This window comes from Lissotriton helveticus, chromosome 1_1, assembly GCF_964261635.1.
Source record: "Lissotriton helveticus chromosome 1_1, aLisHel1.1, whole genome shotgun sequence".
Classification (NCBI taxonomy): Eukaryota; Metazoa; Chordata; class Amphibia; order Caudata; family Salamandridae; genus Lissotriton; species Lissotriton helveticus.
In genome coordinates, this window is record NC_136057.1 from 2027986795 (window position 1) to 2028001543 (window position 14749).

A 14749-nucleotide genomic window follows, 5' to 3' on the forward strand; every position below is an offset into this window, starting at 1 on the left:
TACTCAGTGTACAGAGTTCTTTTAGAAGACCTGATTGTGAAGAGTAACAGGCTCGCCATTTTTGCTTGCCAGGTCAGGCTGCATGGCTGAGCCTCACTCAGCCCATATCTAAAAATATTTGCTTTGCCCAGGTCCATATTTCCCACATATAGGAAATTGGGTTACTCACTGAGAGAGGTGAAACCCTCAACCACAATTGTTTTCAGGGTAAATTCTCAAGCAAACCCCAAATTAACCTGTGCTCAACCCTCTGGTAGCTTGGCACAGAGTAGTGAGGCAATGTGTAAAATATTTATGCAGCAACTCAAACAGTAATAAAATAAAACACAAAGAAATTCCCACAACAAAAAAAAATAGCAAATACTTTAAGACCAAAATACCAAATGTTCAATCAGTAGGATCAGAGAGAAAGTCACAAGTTCAATCCACCCACAATGGAGCACAGGCTGTCTACAGGGACCAAGCTAAGACCGCTGAACAAGAATGCCTACAATTCTGGTTGAAGAGCATTGTGAGATCCTGTGTTGAGGATGCTTCGTGCAGTCGAGGTATTTTGAGGTCCTGCGTCATGCAGTATTGGTTCTGGGAGGCTGCGAGACTGCAATGTGAGGTCCCGAGTCATTGTCGAGGATGCCGTCGAAGAGGGGCTCCTCCAAGATTTTTCATTAGGAGTTGTGGGGCTTGCGATACAGAGTCCTTTGTCATTGTCGAGGATGCTATCAATAAGGGGCTTGAGATGGGAAGACTTGCCTCAAGGCTGTCATTCCAGGGCAGCAGTGGGCTACAGTACGAAGCCCTGCAGCCAGGATGCATCATACAGTGGTTCTGATGCCGAGTTCTGTGATGCAATGTGATGCTCTGCAGATCCGATGGCGAGATGTTGTTTTGCACTGCATTGGTTCTGCTAAGACCACTCCTGGGCTGACATAGCACATTCAGGAACACTTCCAAGGGTCCAGGAAGGGGTGGCGCCACTTGGGGGGGACATAACTCACAGCTGGCAGTGTTCAGGTTCTAGGTGCTCAGTTGTTGGAACCTGTTCTGTCCGGAAGGCTTTGATCAGGAGGTCAAATAACTAGCCCTTGGGGACACTCTTGTGGTCCTGGGTATAAGATGCAGGTCGAGTCCTTCTCACTGAGGCAGAAGTGCATCAGGGCAGCACAGCACGGCAGCAGAGTGGCAATCTTTCTTACAGCAAAGCAGCACATAGTCCTTCTTCTGAGTCTTCCACATGTGTGTACTGAAGAGTTTGGTGTGAGGGTCCATTATTTATACATCATACCTGTTTTGAAGTAGAAGATTCTGGAGGTTTCCACCCTCAGAGGTATTTAGAATTTCCTTCCACACTGCCGCACTGCCCTGGCCCCAGCTTGTCTCTTTGTGATTGTGTTCAGGCTGGGTCTTTGTGATGTGAAAGTGTTGTTGATGATAGGTCCTCCCCTTGTTAAGTAAGAGTGGCCCATCCTGCTAACACCTATCTTCTCTTTGTCTCACTATCCGGAGCAATACACGAGGACCAATTTCCAGCTACAACTAGTCATGTGACCGAGGGACAGGCTGCATGCACCAAATGGTTAGAACCAGAAAATGCCAAATTTCTAATTGTTCCATTTTCAGAATTGTAGTTTCATCAAATTTCTTTTTTAAATTTGATTTGCAATAGCAATCCTAAAAAACACATTACAAACAAAAAAAATGTTCAGTGAATACATGATTTAGCCAGAAGCTACAAATTCATATATAAACATAAAACACCTCTGATAAAAACCTAAATACATTACAATTCCCTTTAAGTTGCAAATACAGTAATGCAGGTCTATGTTGTTTAAAACCTAAAGACAAAAAAAGAGGACAAATATAATTGTATTGGAGAATAGCCCATTTGGGAAACCTAAAAAAAATATGCAAAGTGACCAATACAGAAGTCATATCACATGAACAATGGGGGGTAGGACTTTCGGACTTGGACCTTTGTGCTCCCCTCCATTTTCTTTTTATGACTCGCTTCTTCTTCTACCTTTCTCCTCTGCCATTTTAGCAATCTCTGACCTCGCCCTCTGTCCTAGCGACCTTTCTCTTGTCTCTCCTGTTGCCTCTGACATACTCCTCACTGTCTTACTCGTTACTATCTGCCTCTCTCGTTTGTCTCACTTTCTTGCCCTTCTCTGTCCCTCCCTTGGTGCTGTGACTGCATCCCCCCTCCGACTCCACTTAATGGAACTCTGCTTTTCTGTATATAGAGGTAACTCTAATCACTAGTATATGCAGTAGACCTTTGTACTCTCTACCATTACTATGTGACTCAGAGTTTATCCATTAGTATCCCTTCATTATGTATACAGAGATAACTCTAATCACTAGTATTTGCAGTAGACCTTTGTACTCTCTACCATTCCTATGTGACTCTTAGAGTATATCCATCCGTATCCCTTCCCTATGTATATAGAGATAACTCTAATCACCAGTCTCTTCTTTGTGTGAGCCCAGCTCATCATGCACTATCTCGGCAGGCACCCTATGGAGAATCTGCAACAATATTCTAAGAAATGTATTCTCTGCCCCCTGTATGCAGCGACAGGATTTGTACTACCAGATCTCTGCTCAATAAGCTTCAGTTGGAACACATCTCACATTATAGAGATGTAAAAATGATTTTATATGGCTATGAACTAGCCGCTTAGAAAAAGCATTGATACAGTGAGCAACCTTAATAAAATATGGAACATGTGCTCTCAACAGAGGATCCTAATTAATTTTATGATCCAACAAAATACCTAAGTAAAAGAACGTATCCACTTTTTCTACACTGTGGTACTTTATTCTATGAATCTTGGTCTTGGCATATTTTGGCCATCATAACATTGTATAGGATGTAGTAACATTGATGATCAAACCACATTTTCCCAATTGAAAGTTATCTCTCATTAAATGCAATAGGAGAGGTTGGCCTTGTAGTAATGAAAAACAAATGTAAGCGTTTTTTACTACAAGGACATGTAAAACTTAAAAGTACATGTCCAGCTTTTGAAATACACTGCACCCTGCCCTTCAGGCTGTTCAGGGCTTTCACTTGCAGTAACTTATGTGCATTTAAAATTAAGGCTTTGGCCCGGAAATGGTTTATTGTGCCAGACCAAAATGTTCTGTTGTACAGGGCTACTCAATTGGGTTGCAAAATCAGTGCTGCAGGCTTACTAGTAGCATTTAATTTACAGGCCACAGGTACATGGGGTATAATTTTACTAGGGACTTACAAGACAAATAACTGTGCCAATTTGCCAACAAAAATGAGTTCAGCAAATATAACAGGATGTATGAAGGGAAAACATTTGGGAGAAGACCCAAATAAGGCTGATAGATCTAACACCAAAGTTCTGTATTTATTCCCTGCGCCCCTATCAGTGATACCACCTCTGTTGTGAGCACCCCTGTCCTGATTCCTGCATTTAGTACAGTCATTTGCTGTAGAGCCAGGTCCCACAGTAACGGTGTACACCTGTACAAGGTCACTGGGTATCACTGATATGGTGAGGCTTAGAACGCAGAAGCTGAGTGAAGACACCAATGCCCACAGTTTTAGAACCAATGTGGGTCATATTATCCTCGGTGCAGCCTCCACATATGAAGATTGGATGGGGCGGTTGAATAATGTTCAAAGACACAATGACCTCCTCGTCAGGAAAGCAGATGGTGCAAAGTGATCAGCAGAAGACCAGTAATAGAATTCTAACGTGCGCTATTTGTTTCCAGGGGTGCTGCAGGATGAGTTACGCCACTTTGCAATTCCTTGCCCTCTTTCTGTGTGCAATCAACTTCATTTACCACTCAACATTGGACCTCCAGAGAAGGGGTTGACCCGGAATTCAGTGCATCACCTGACGCCACCTCGAACCATGCACCTCTGGAGACATCAGTTCTCCTCAGGAGAGGATGGTAATCAGGACCGGTAGTGGAAGAGCTGCAAGAATCAAAGTTCTCTTGTGGTTAAACTCCATTCCCTTGTCAACACATTCTTAACCACATTTGCCTTTTATAAACTAAGTGACAAAAACTAGCAATAACCTTGTAATCTGCCTAAAAATGCAATTTCTACCAACTGTGTCGTTTTGACTCTGCAAGTATTACATTTTGTATTTTAAGATTATCATAACATAATTTTGAAATGCTTCATAATAATTTTCAAAACAATCGGTTAATTGTAACTTAAACCATGTATTAAATACTTGCAATAAATGTTTTTGTTGTTTAGTTTCTGTATATTTTTCAATTTGATAATTTATTTTATTTATTGACTCAATCAAAACATTTATATTGAATATTCATCGGGCCCTTGTATGTTTTATTAATCTAAGATTGAGTGGTAAAGACACAAATCCTTGTCACGGCGAATGAGAAATGTCTGATAAGAAACATGTGTTAAACCCACTGGCACTTTCAAATCAAACACTCAGGATAAACTAAAAGGGAATGCGTATAGTAATTCTCAAACATTCATACATTAATAAAGTTGTAACACAATACACGTAACATTTTAAAAAACGACACTAACATGTTCTGAATCCAAGCAGCAGATCACGAGTTATAAACTTGAAAACGTCCATGATGGAGCACGGGACCAGGTAAGTCATGTAGAAAATGTTGCCTTCTAAGTTGTTCTTTGTTTTGGAAGTTTGATTCCTTCAGCGGGAGCTCCTGCAAAGGCAGGTTGGACGCTGCTGCACCCTCAGTGAATAGAAGAGCAGGAAAGTATTGCTCCCACTTCGGGTCTCAGAGTGATTATTCCTGTAAAAATGACTGCGTCCACACTTTCATGAATCAGCCTGAGGAGTACAATATAGCACCACACTTAAGTTCAAGGAACTGGGGGCCATATTCTTGGCGACTAATACTCACTTCAGCATAGTCCAATGGAGATTACATTGAGTGTCACCTGGGCAATTTGCAAGAGTGCCACCCATTCGCAAGAGTAGCATAAAATAAACAAAATGGTGTAAATGTTAGATTGAATTATGTGTCTCTGTACGCTTGTTGTACACTGTACCTCATGCTAGAGGCCATTTACCAGGCCAGAATTCCTTACAGGCTTCACACAGCATTGCTATTCTTCTTAAGATTTTTCATGTATATGATTGTGCTGATTTTAGTCTCTGAGAGTGCTACATTTAATGTCAATGCCAATCTGTGTGTGCGGGCAAGTCTTATTTTATACAAACAATACGTCAGGAGGTACCTCTTTCCTCAGTCGCTAGAGATGTCAAGCTGTCTATGTACAAAAAGCCAGGGTCAGGCCTGGTGTTGGATTCCCTTGTGTCTGAATGAAGCATGGCCATTTGAACCCTAAGTTGGTAGGAAACTGCTGCACCATCCCATCCTGGCAGGATAGGCCACACCTCTACACACTCATGCATTAGTTTTCACTGGCTGTACACAATCGATTAAAAGAGAAGATGAATCACCAGGGGCCTTTTAAACCTGGATCCATAGCAAAATGACATATTCATTAATAAGCCATTCTCTAAACTAAGTATTATTTTTAATATTTAACATTTATTTGGAAGAATACAATTTTAGTACACTGAATTTGCATATACCTTCTTATGGTCATCCAAAATTAGGAGTTACATAAAGACTGTGCAGTACTGGTGAGCCCCCCCCCAGCACGACCGGCCCAATCCAGCTCCCCTCCCCGCTCCCGCCTCCCAGCTGTCCAGCCCTCCCCGACCCCTACTTAATGGCGGCCACTGAGGGGACAGGCGAGCAAGACCACTGACTCATTGTCAGTGAAATTGCTCTCCCACCCTCGCAGCTCCACCATTAAGTGAGGTGCCCCTGCCCCTGCACTCTTGAGTGTTGGTGATCGAGGCCCTCCTCCACCCGCAGGTTTCCCTGCGCCTCATCCCTGGTGGTCCAGTGGACCTCTGTCTCCTTTCTTTCTTTCTGCTCCTTCACTCCTTTTTCTCCCCTTTCTATCTTTCACCTTTCTGCACCTCTGCTCTTTTGCGCCTTATTTCTGCCCATTTCCCTTTCTCTCCCTCTGCTCCTTCACTCGTTTTCACTCGTTTTTTTCCCTTTCTATCTTTCACCTTCCTGCACCTCTGCTCTTTTGTGCCTTATTTTTGCCCATTTTCCCTTTCTCTCCCTCTGCTCCTTCACCCGTTTTCACTCGTTTTTTTACCCTTTCTATCTTTCTCCTTTCTGCTCTTTTCTGCATCTCTGCTCTTTTGTGCCTTATTTCTGCTTATTTTCCCTTTTTTCTTTATCCCTTCTTTCCTCCCTTTACCTTTCCCCGCCGCTGCTGCCCCCGCGGCCCCTCCCCCCCCCAGCACGACCGGCCCAATCCAGCTCCCCTCCCCGCTCCCGCCTCCCAGCTGTCCAGCCCTCCCCGACCCCTACTTAATGGCGGCCACTGCTGCGGGCGCGCCGCTGGTTGCGGGCGCGCCGCTGGTGCACCGAAGGCGCGTCAAAGGCGAGCACGTCTGCGCCCGTCTGCGACCTGTCCGCGACCAGCACCAGGAACCCTGGACCTCCGCCCCGCCAACGCTACGACCCAGCAGCACTCCACGCACTCAACCCAGGCTGCAACAACAACTGCAAGCTAGCATCACCAGCCGACACCCATGGACCCTTCAGCTGTCACCGCTGCCGGCACACCTGCAGCACCGCCAAGAACACGGATCCAGCACAACCTGCCCACAAGAACACAACCGAACCGAAGACCCTGCAATGCATCCTCCTCAACGTCCGATCCCTCCACAAACACGCCACAGAAATCTGGGACCTCCTCGACAGCACAACCCCAGACGTAGCATTCTTGACCGAAACCTGGACCAACACCACCTCAGGACCGGACATCGCCATCGCCATCCCCCAAGGATACAAGATCTCCAGGAAGGACCGCCCCATCCACCCAGGAGGAGGAATCGCCATCGTCCACAAATCCAGCCTCCGCCTGAGCACACTCCCTGACGAGTCCACAGAACTGATGGAACACCTTCACTTCAAGATACTGGCCAGCCCCACCGCCGCCCTCCGAGGAACTCTCATCTACCGACCCCCTGGACCCCGCGGACCCTTCGCCAACTCCATTACGGACATTATCTCCCCGCAGGCCATCGCATCCACCAACTACACCCTGCTGGGAGACCTCAACTTCCACCTCGACAATCAACTGGACCCCAACACCACATCCCTCCTGGACAACCTCCACAACATTGGACTCCGCCAGATCGTGACCGAGCCCACGCACTCAGCAGGACACACCCTCGACCCCCTCTTCACTACAGGAAACTCCATCACCTTCAGCCACACCACCGAACTCCCATGGACCGACCATCGTTGCGTCCACTTCACCTTCAGAACACCCACCATCCACAGACACCAGCACCTGCTTCCACAAAGAAACTGGACCAAAATCACCGATGACCAGCTCACCTCCTCACTCAACAACTCCACCCCAACCATCGCGGAAAACGACGACCCCAACACCGCAGCCCGAACCCTGCATAGATGGATCTCGGACAGCACCAACACCATAGCCCCCCTCAAGAAAAACAACAATACCCGTGCCAAGAAAGCCAGATGGTTTACCACCGAACTTCGAGAGTCCAGGCGCAAATGCCGCCACCTCGAAAAGGCCTGGAGAAACACCAAATCCACAGAAGCCCACAACAACTTCAGAGCCGCCACCAACGCCCACCATCAACTCATCAGAGAAACGAGGAAAAAAGCGATTGAAGACAGAATCTCCACCCACGCACACAACAGCAAGGAACTCTTCAGCATCATCAAGGAGTTCGCCCAACCCACCAGCGAGTCTACCGACATCCCTCCCTCACAAGACCTCTGCGACAAACTCAGCATCTTTTTCCACCACAAAATCAAGAGCATCTACGACAACTTCGACGAAGACAACCAACACACTGAACCCTCACCAACCACCCCCGACACCCGGAAACCAGCGATTGATGACTGGACAGCCCTCACCACCGAAGACACACTGAAGACAATGAAGTCAATCCACTCAGGGGCCCCCACGGACCCCTGCCCCCACCACATCTTCAACAGAGCCGCCAACACCATTGCACCCATGCTCAGCCAAACCATCAACCGCTCCCTGGCGACCGCCTCATTCCCCGACGACTGGAAACACGCCGAGGTCAACCCCCTCCTAAAGAAACCCTCAGCGGACCCCACCGACCTCAAAAACTACAGACCCATCTCCCTGCTCCCGTTCCCAGCGAAAGTCATCGAGAAAGCCATCAACAGCCAACTCGCCACATTCATTGAAGAACACAACATCCTCGACTCCTCCCAATCCGGCTTCAGAAAAAACCACAGTACGGAAACCGCCCTCCTCGCCGCAACAGACGATATCCGCACCTTACTGGACAAAGGAGAAACAGTAGCCCTCATCCTCCTCGACCTATCAGCGGCGTTCGACACAGTCTCCCACCGCACCCTAAAACGCAGACTCTACGATGCAGGAATCCAGGACAAGGCCCTCGACTGGATCTGCTCCTTCCTCTCCAGCAGGACGCAGCGGGTCAGACTCCCCCCTTTCCTCTCGGACCCCACACCTATCACCTGCGGAGTCCCCCAGGGCTCATCCCTCAGCCCGACGCTCTTCAACGTCTACATGGCTCCACTTGCCCCCATCGTCAGAACCTACGGACTCAACATCGTGTCATATGCAGACGACACCCAGCTCATCCTCTCCCTATCCAACGAGCCCAACACCGCCAGACGCAACTTTCGAGAAGGCATGGAAGCCGTCGCCAAATGGATGAAAAACAGCTGCCTACAACTAAACACCAACAAAACAGAAGTACTCATCATGGGCCCAAACCCCGACGCCTGGAGTGACACCTGGTGGCCCACCGCCCTCGGAAACCCGCCAACCCCCACAGACCACGCACGCAACCTGGGAATCATCCTGGACTCCGAGCTCAAAATGGACCGCCAGATCAACTCTGTCTCATCTTCCTGCTTCCACACCCTCCGCCTCCTTTGTAAGACCTTCAAATGGATCCCCCTCGAACACTGAAAGACAGTCACTCACGCCCTGGTCACCAGCAGACTCGACTACGGCAACGCACTCTATGCCGGAATAAACAAAAACCTCATCCGCAAGCTACAGAACATCCAGAACGCCGCCGCAAGACTGGTCCTCAACCTGCCAAAACACTGCCACATCTCCCAGCACCTGCGCACACTCCACTGGCTCCCCGTCGAGGCGAGAATCACCTTTAAGATGCTCACCCACGCACACAAGGCCCTCCACGGCACCGGACCAGCATACCTGAACAGCCGACTCAAATTCCACGCACCCCAAAGGACCCTACGATCAGCCCAGCTTTCCTACGCTGTGGTCCCCCGCACCAGAAAGACCAGATCGGGAGGCCGCTCCTTCTCCTTCCTCGCGGCCAAAGCATGGAACGCCCTTCCGCTCCACCTCAGACAGACAACATCGCTCCCCATCTTCGCAAGAAACCTCAAAACCTGGCTCTTCGACAGACCCCCTCCTTGATGGAATGGAACCTGCACCCCCCAACCCCCCCCCCCACCCCTAGCGCCTTGAGACCCTTACGGGTAAGTAGTCGCGCTTTAACAAACTCCTGATTGATTGATTGATTGATTGATTAAAGGTAAGTTACCAATACCCGCATTTATCAGTGTAATTTGATGAAACACACTCATCTCCCAATCACTACATGACTCAGACAAACTTTATTGGAGAGCTGAATACAGAGAAACACATCAAAATTCAGATATCTTACCATCATATTCACTTGCTGAATCGGAGGGGGGAGGTGAGGAGGCACCCACTGCAGCCGCCACCGCCAGGAGTCAAACTTTTGTTGCCTACAGCGCCGCCGCCCCGGGACTACATCTCCCGGCAGCCTCAGCGGCGGCGCTGCCTTCTGAAATCGGGAGAGCGCCAGGAGGCGCCTTAAAGCAGGGCTCTGCTCGGCGGAGCGCGAGGTCACTTGCTGAATCTGAGGGGGGAGGCGAGGAGGCCCCCACTGCAGCCGCCACTGCCAGGAGTCAAACTTTTGTTGCCTACAGCGCCGCCGCCCCGGGACTACATCTCCCGGCAGCCTCAGCGGCGGCGCTGCCTTCTGACATCGGGAGAGCGCCAGGAGGCGCCTTAAACCAGCGCTCCGCGGGACGCGGACGGGACGCCGGGCGAAGCCCGGGCAAAGGGCGGGCCCTCTGTGGCCCTCAGAGGCCCAAGGAGGACGGGACGGGCCACACCCCTGACATTTCCTTCTAAGAGGTACTGAGACTCCCCTTAACTTTTCTATTGACCTACTTCGGCGAATCGCATCATAACATGTCTATCTGGGAGGAGCTGAACGCCCTGTGTGGAACTAAATATGCCCCGGACATATCACCCACTATAAGCATGGCCAACAATCCAGACTATGTAAACGCCACCCTGCAGGATTCACCCCTTTACTCTAATAAACACCAATCCCTAGCCAATGCACCTCCGGGGGGGCCCAACATTAAAAGGAAGCACGATGATGACATTGTAAACGAGAAGCAAGCCAAAATTCAAAAATTATGCACCAGTCCCTCTCATCCCCACTCCAACTCAATCACTGTGTCGGAGGATATGGGGCATGGAAAAACAGAAAACCGTCCATCACCCCTCCAACCAACTTTATTGGCCCAGCTTGAGCACTTATTAACATCTCTCATATCACCACTGGTGGTCAAAATTAACGATCTGGGGGACAGGTTATCCAGTATCGATCTGATAATCAAAACGCATATTCCATCAAGTACCAAACCGGTATTATTAGACGCTTCTATTCCCCTCACTATCTCGGAAAAACCCAAGCTGAATTCCCGCAAGAACGCCCATTCGCAAACATTACCTTTTGCAACAGGCTTTAAACTGCCCATAAAGCACTCGTTAATAAACCATACTGAGGCTAAACCTGAATCTGTTAGAATGCCACGAATTAACTTACCCCCTGAAGCCGCCCCTTATGTGACTGTTGTCTCTGGGGTTCCACCATCAAATCAGGGAAAACATGAAACACGTCAAGACCTGTTAAATAAGGTTATGTTCTGGTTACAGACCAATAGACCTCTGCCACCTGACTTAGATGGGGGGATTCTAAGCGTTAGGAGGGTGGGGTGGTTGGGCGCATTGCCAAAAGATATCCCTGGGGACTTGGTGCTAATCAAATTCAAGCACAGGAATATAGTCCCTTATTTACGATCCTGCAAGCATAAAGAGGGGGATGGCCCAATTCGCATTTGGGATTTACATGACTTCTATCCGAGCATTCCACCTATTCAGCCACCAAGAACAGCAGTAAAGAATTATAACGTTTGGGGCGGGGGACTCTGTGCATCTAATGCCCCTAGCTTCCTAGCTCCTAACAGATTCGAACCTCTGTTGAAATACTGCACTTCCTGAGCACTACTCACAAGAGCCCACCCATAAGCATCCAAACCAATCAGAAAAACTGCTGACAGAGCCCTGCTTGATGATTTTCCCTAGATCCCTATTCCACTAAATAGCACTGAATGTACGATCCTTCCTTATTTTTTATAGGTGTTCCACCTGACAGGGAATCGTTTTATATTGATTAGCTGACTCGTTTTATCAATTTAATCATGTTTTTAACAATTGATATGTAATGAAATAATGATGTATTTATTTATGTTCTGTTGCTGCTTTTATGATTTTAAAATCAAAAATCGAATAAAGCTAATCTGAAAGATATCTTACCTTCAAGATATGTACATCACTAGTCATTGTGCTCTCACTTTGAAACTTACACCAATGAATCATCAGTGACCCTGAAGATTAAATAAGATGTTTCCTTTTTAAACAAAATATGTTTTTACAAATGTTGAGCATCTTACACATTATACATAGTAAACAATAATAATTAAAAAAAACAGTAATGCTAGTACAATTAAAACAATGTTCTAGTTTATCCTCCTAACCATATCAATATGTATATTTGCTACATATGTCATTAAACATAAGTCTAAAATTAGACAAAACAGCTACACTTCATATTTCACATTTCCTACACAAGGCTCAGTGAATGGAATTAGGACAAGTTAATTATAATTTTGATGTTTGCCATTTTTAAAAAATCAGAAGAAGTTGTCAATCACTTCACACCTCAGGGCAATGCTTTCTTCCTTCCCACTATCATCTTCAATCAGTGCGCTACTGGTGGGAGGATGACGTCCCCTTGCCTCCTTAGTACATCATGGACCAACTCCCGATCGGTGAGTATGGTCTTTCCTCCCTTCTATACTTTTATCAGTGGAGAGTACTCGTTCGGCGTCTTCCCGGTGCCGAGAAGACGCCGAACGAGTACTCTCCACTGATAAAAGTATAGAAGGGAGGAAAGACCATACTCACCGATCGGGAGTTGGTCCATGATTTTAGAAAGTCGTCTCCGTAACGGTATGAAAGCAAAAGTTGCCATCTAGCACGCAAAGCACAGTATCGCTGGCAGTGGCACCTCAATACTGTTTGCCCTGAAGAAATTGCCTGATAAAAACCAAGGCAATGAAACATGTCGGCTGCGAGCGGAGTGCGAATCGATAGGTAGTATTCGCATCTCTCCTTTTTATGTATATATGTTTACTGTTTGCAACAAGAGAATGCGAGTAAAAGGTTTCTGTATCTTGTATGCACAGTAGTTTTTTTGTGTTATATGTTGAACGTTGTTAGTCCTTGTCACATATAAGTTTTGCGTACACTGCACCATTCACTGTCTCCTTTTCCTTTGGGTTTCGGACACGTTTACGTTATGCTAGGTGACACCGATGATGAGAACAGGGCCATCCTGGTGAGTACCAACCAGGGGTCCCATTGGTGGTGCGCCCGTGAGGTGTCATCTAGCTATTCACACATTTTTTCAAATGTTGTCCTTCTAGTGGATGTATGTACTGTGTTGTCTGGTTACATGTTTATCAGAGAATGGCTACCTTTTATTTTGGCAATAGACTGGAACATGGTAATAATCTCTAGAATCAGAGGTGTGATTGGAATGATCTTTTAGCAATCCACAGATGTTCACAGATCCATAAGATTAATTGCCCTTAGGACCAGGTCTATTTGTGATTATTGAGTCTATAGAAAGAACAGCAGACTTACGCTTAAATTTGTTGGCTGATAGCATTGCCACATATGTATCATTAAGTATGCCATGGAGGCAGGGAAATTTGCATTTAAATCTGATACCTGACCTTCTAAATATGATGGAAAAGAACAGCTGCCTTGAGTACCTGTGAAGGCGAGGACTCTCTGCGAATCGTCAATTTGCTGTAAAACTTCAGAAGCGTGAATAATTCTGGAGCAATACCTGATCTCAAGAGTGAGATGGGCATGGGTCATGGCGACGGTTCACCACAGACCGGCGCAGATGGGCTTGCCTTCTGTTAGCTTTGAAGTGGTGCAATTTAGAACAGAGCTGTACTTAAAATACATTTTGTCAAGCAAACAAAGTATGCAATCAAAAGTATGGAGCAACCGCTTGCCTGAAACCTATTTGCTGTCAGAAGTCGAAAGCTATTGGACCTTCCCAAACAGCATGAAATCTGTTATTCCAGCTTTCAACTGATGGCAATTCATCACTCAGGCAGCAATCCTGGATGAAACAAATAGTAGACGGCAGTATTACGTGAAAAACACCAGAAGAGAAGACCAGGTCAAAGGTGGTGTCCTGTCCCGTATAGCGTGCGGAAATCACACGGGCACACTTGTGAAAAAGAAAAGAGTCTTACTAGGCCATAAGAGTCCCATCAGACCACCCATTTTGGCGGCATTTCATCATATGGGGATTAGTGGTCGTTCCAGGCATCACCTGGACCAACTCAAGGCAGTGCATGAGTGGAGACCGACAAATATAGCCACAGTAATGCTCAAAGAAAATTTTATATAAGAAGTCGTGCAGTGCTATTGAAAATGTGCTAACTAAAATTGACTACCTAGATTGCTAACCATGATTAGTCTAGGTGTCAAGATTAAAAACACGCCTAGTAGTGAGTGAATAAGACTACCGTATGGCGATGTGCAAGTGGTCGACTAGTTTCAGCTAACAGGAGTATTGCTCCAGCTTTCATCAGGACCTAGAAAAATCGTATATGACAAGCTACTGCAATACAAGTAGGGGGGTGTATACACATGTGAGAGAAAATATGTAGTAACAGTAACATGTAGTATACTCAAGAAGGTCATGTCTCCCCCTTTACAACTTGGATCCCCAGTGTCCACTGCTCACAGGAGAAAATCTTCTTCCTGGTGCAAAGGCGAAAACTGCGCAACATTCTCCAGTGGAGGCAACTGCAGTAACCAGTGAACGTTTTTTGTCAAAGTACTGTGACAGTAGGGTGACTGTTGGAATGAAACTTAGTGAGTATCCCAAACCAGATATTAGACCAATTGTTAAGTACATTTCGTCGACACTGCGTGCAAAAGATGCAGTGACCATTCCGATGCTGACCAGGAACCCTCCGGCCATAACCACTGGTCGGTGGCCAAAACGATTGCTCAGTACTGTTGACAGTGGAGCAGCAGTGTCCTGCGTTGGCGGATGCAGGTTAGATCTAAGCCCCCTTGAACTTGACCGTAACCCAGCCGTCATGAGCCATGGGTGGCCTGTGCGCATGACGACTGGGTTCCATCACGACCACACCCGCGATTGGAATGTCCAGCACAGGGCTGCAGGCAAGGTGTTAACAGATGGTATTTAGTATTTGAAAA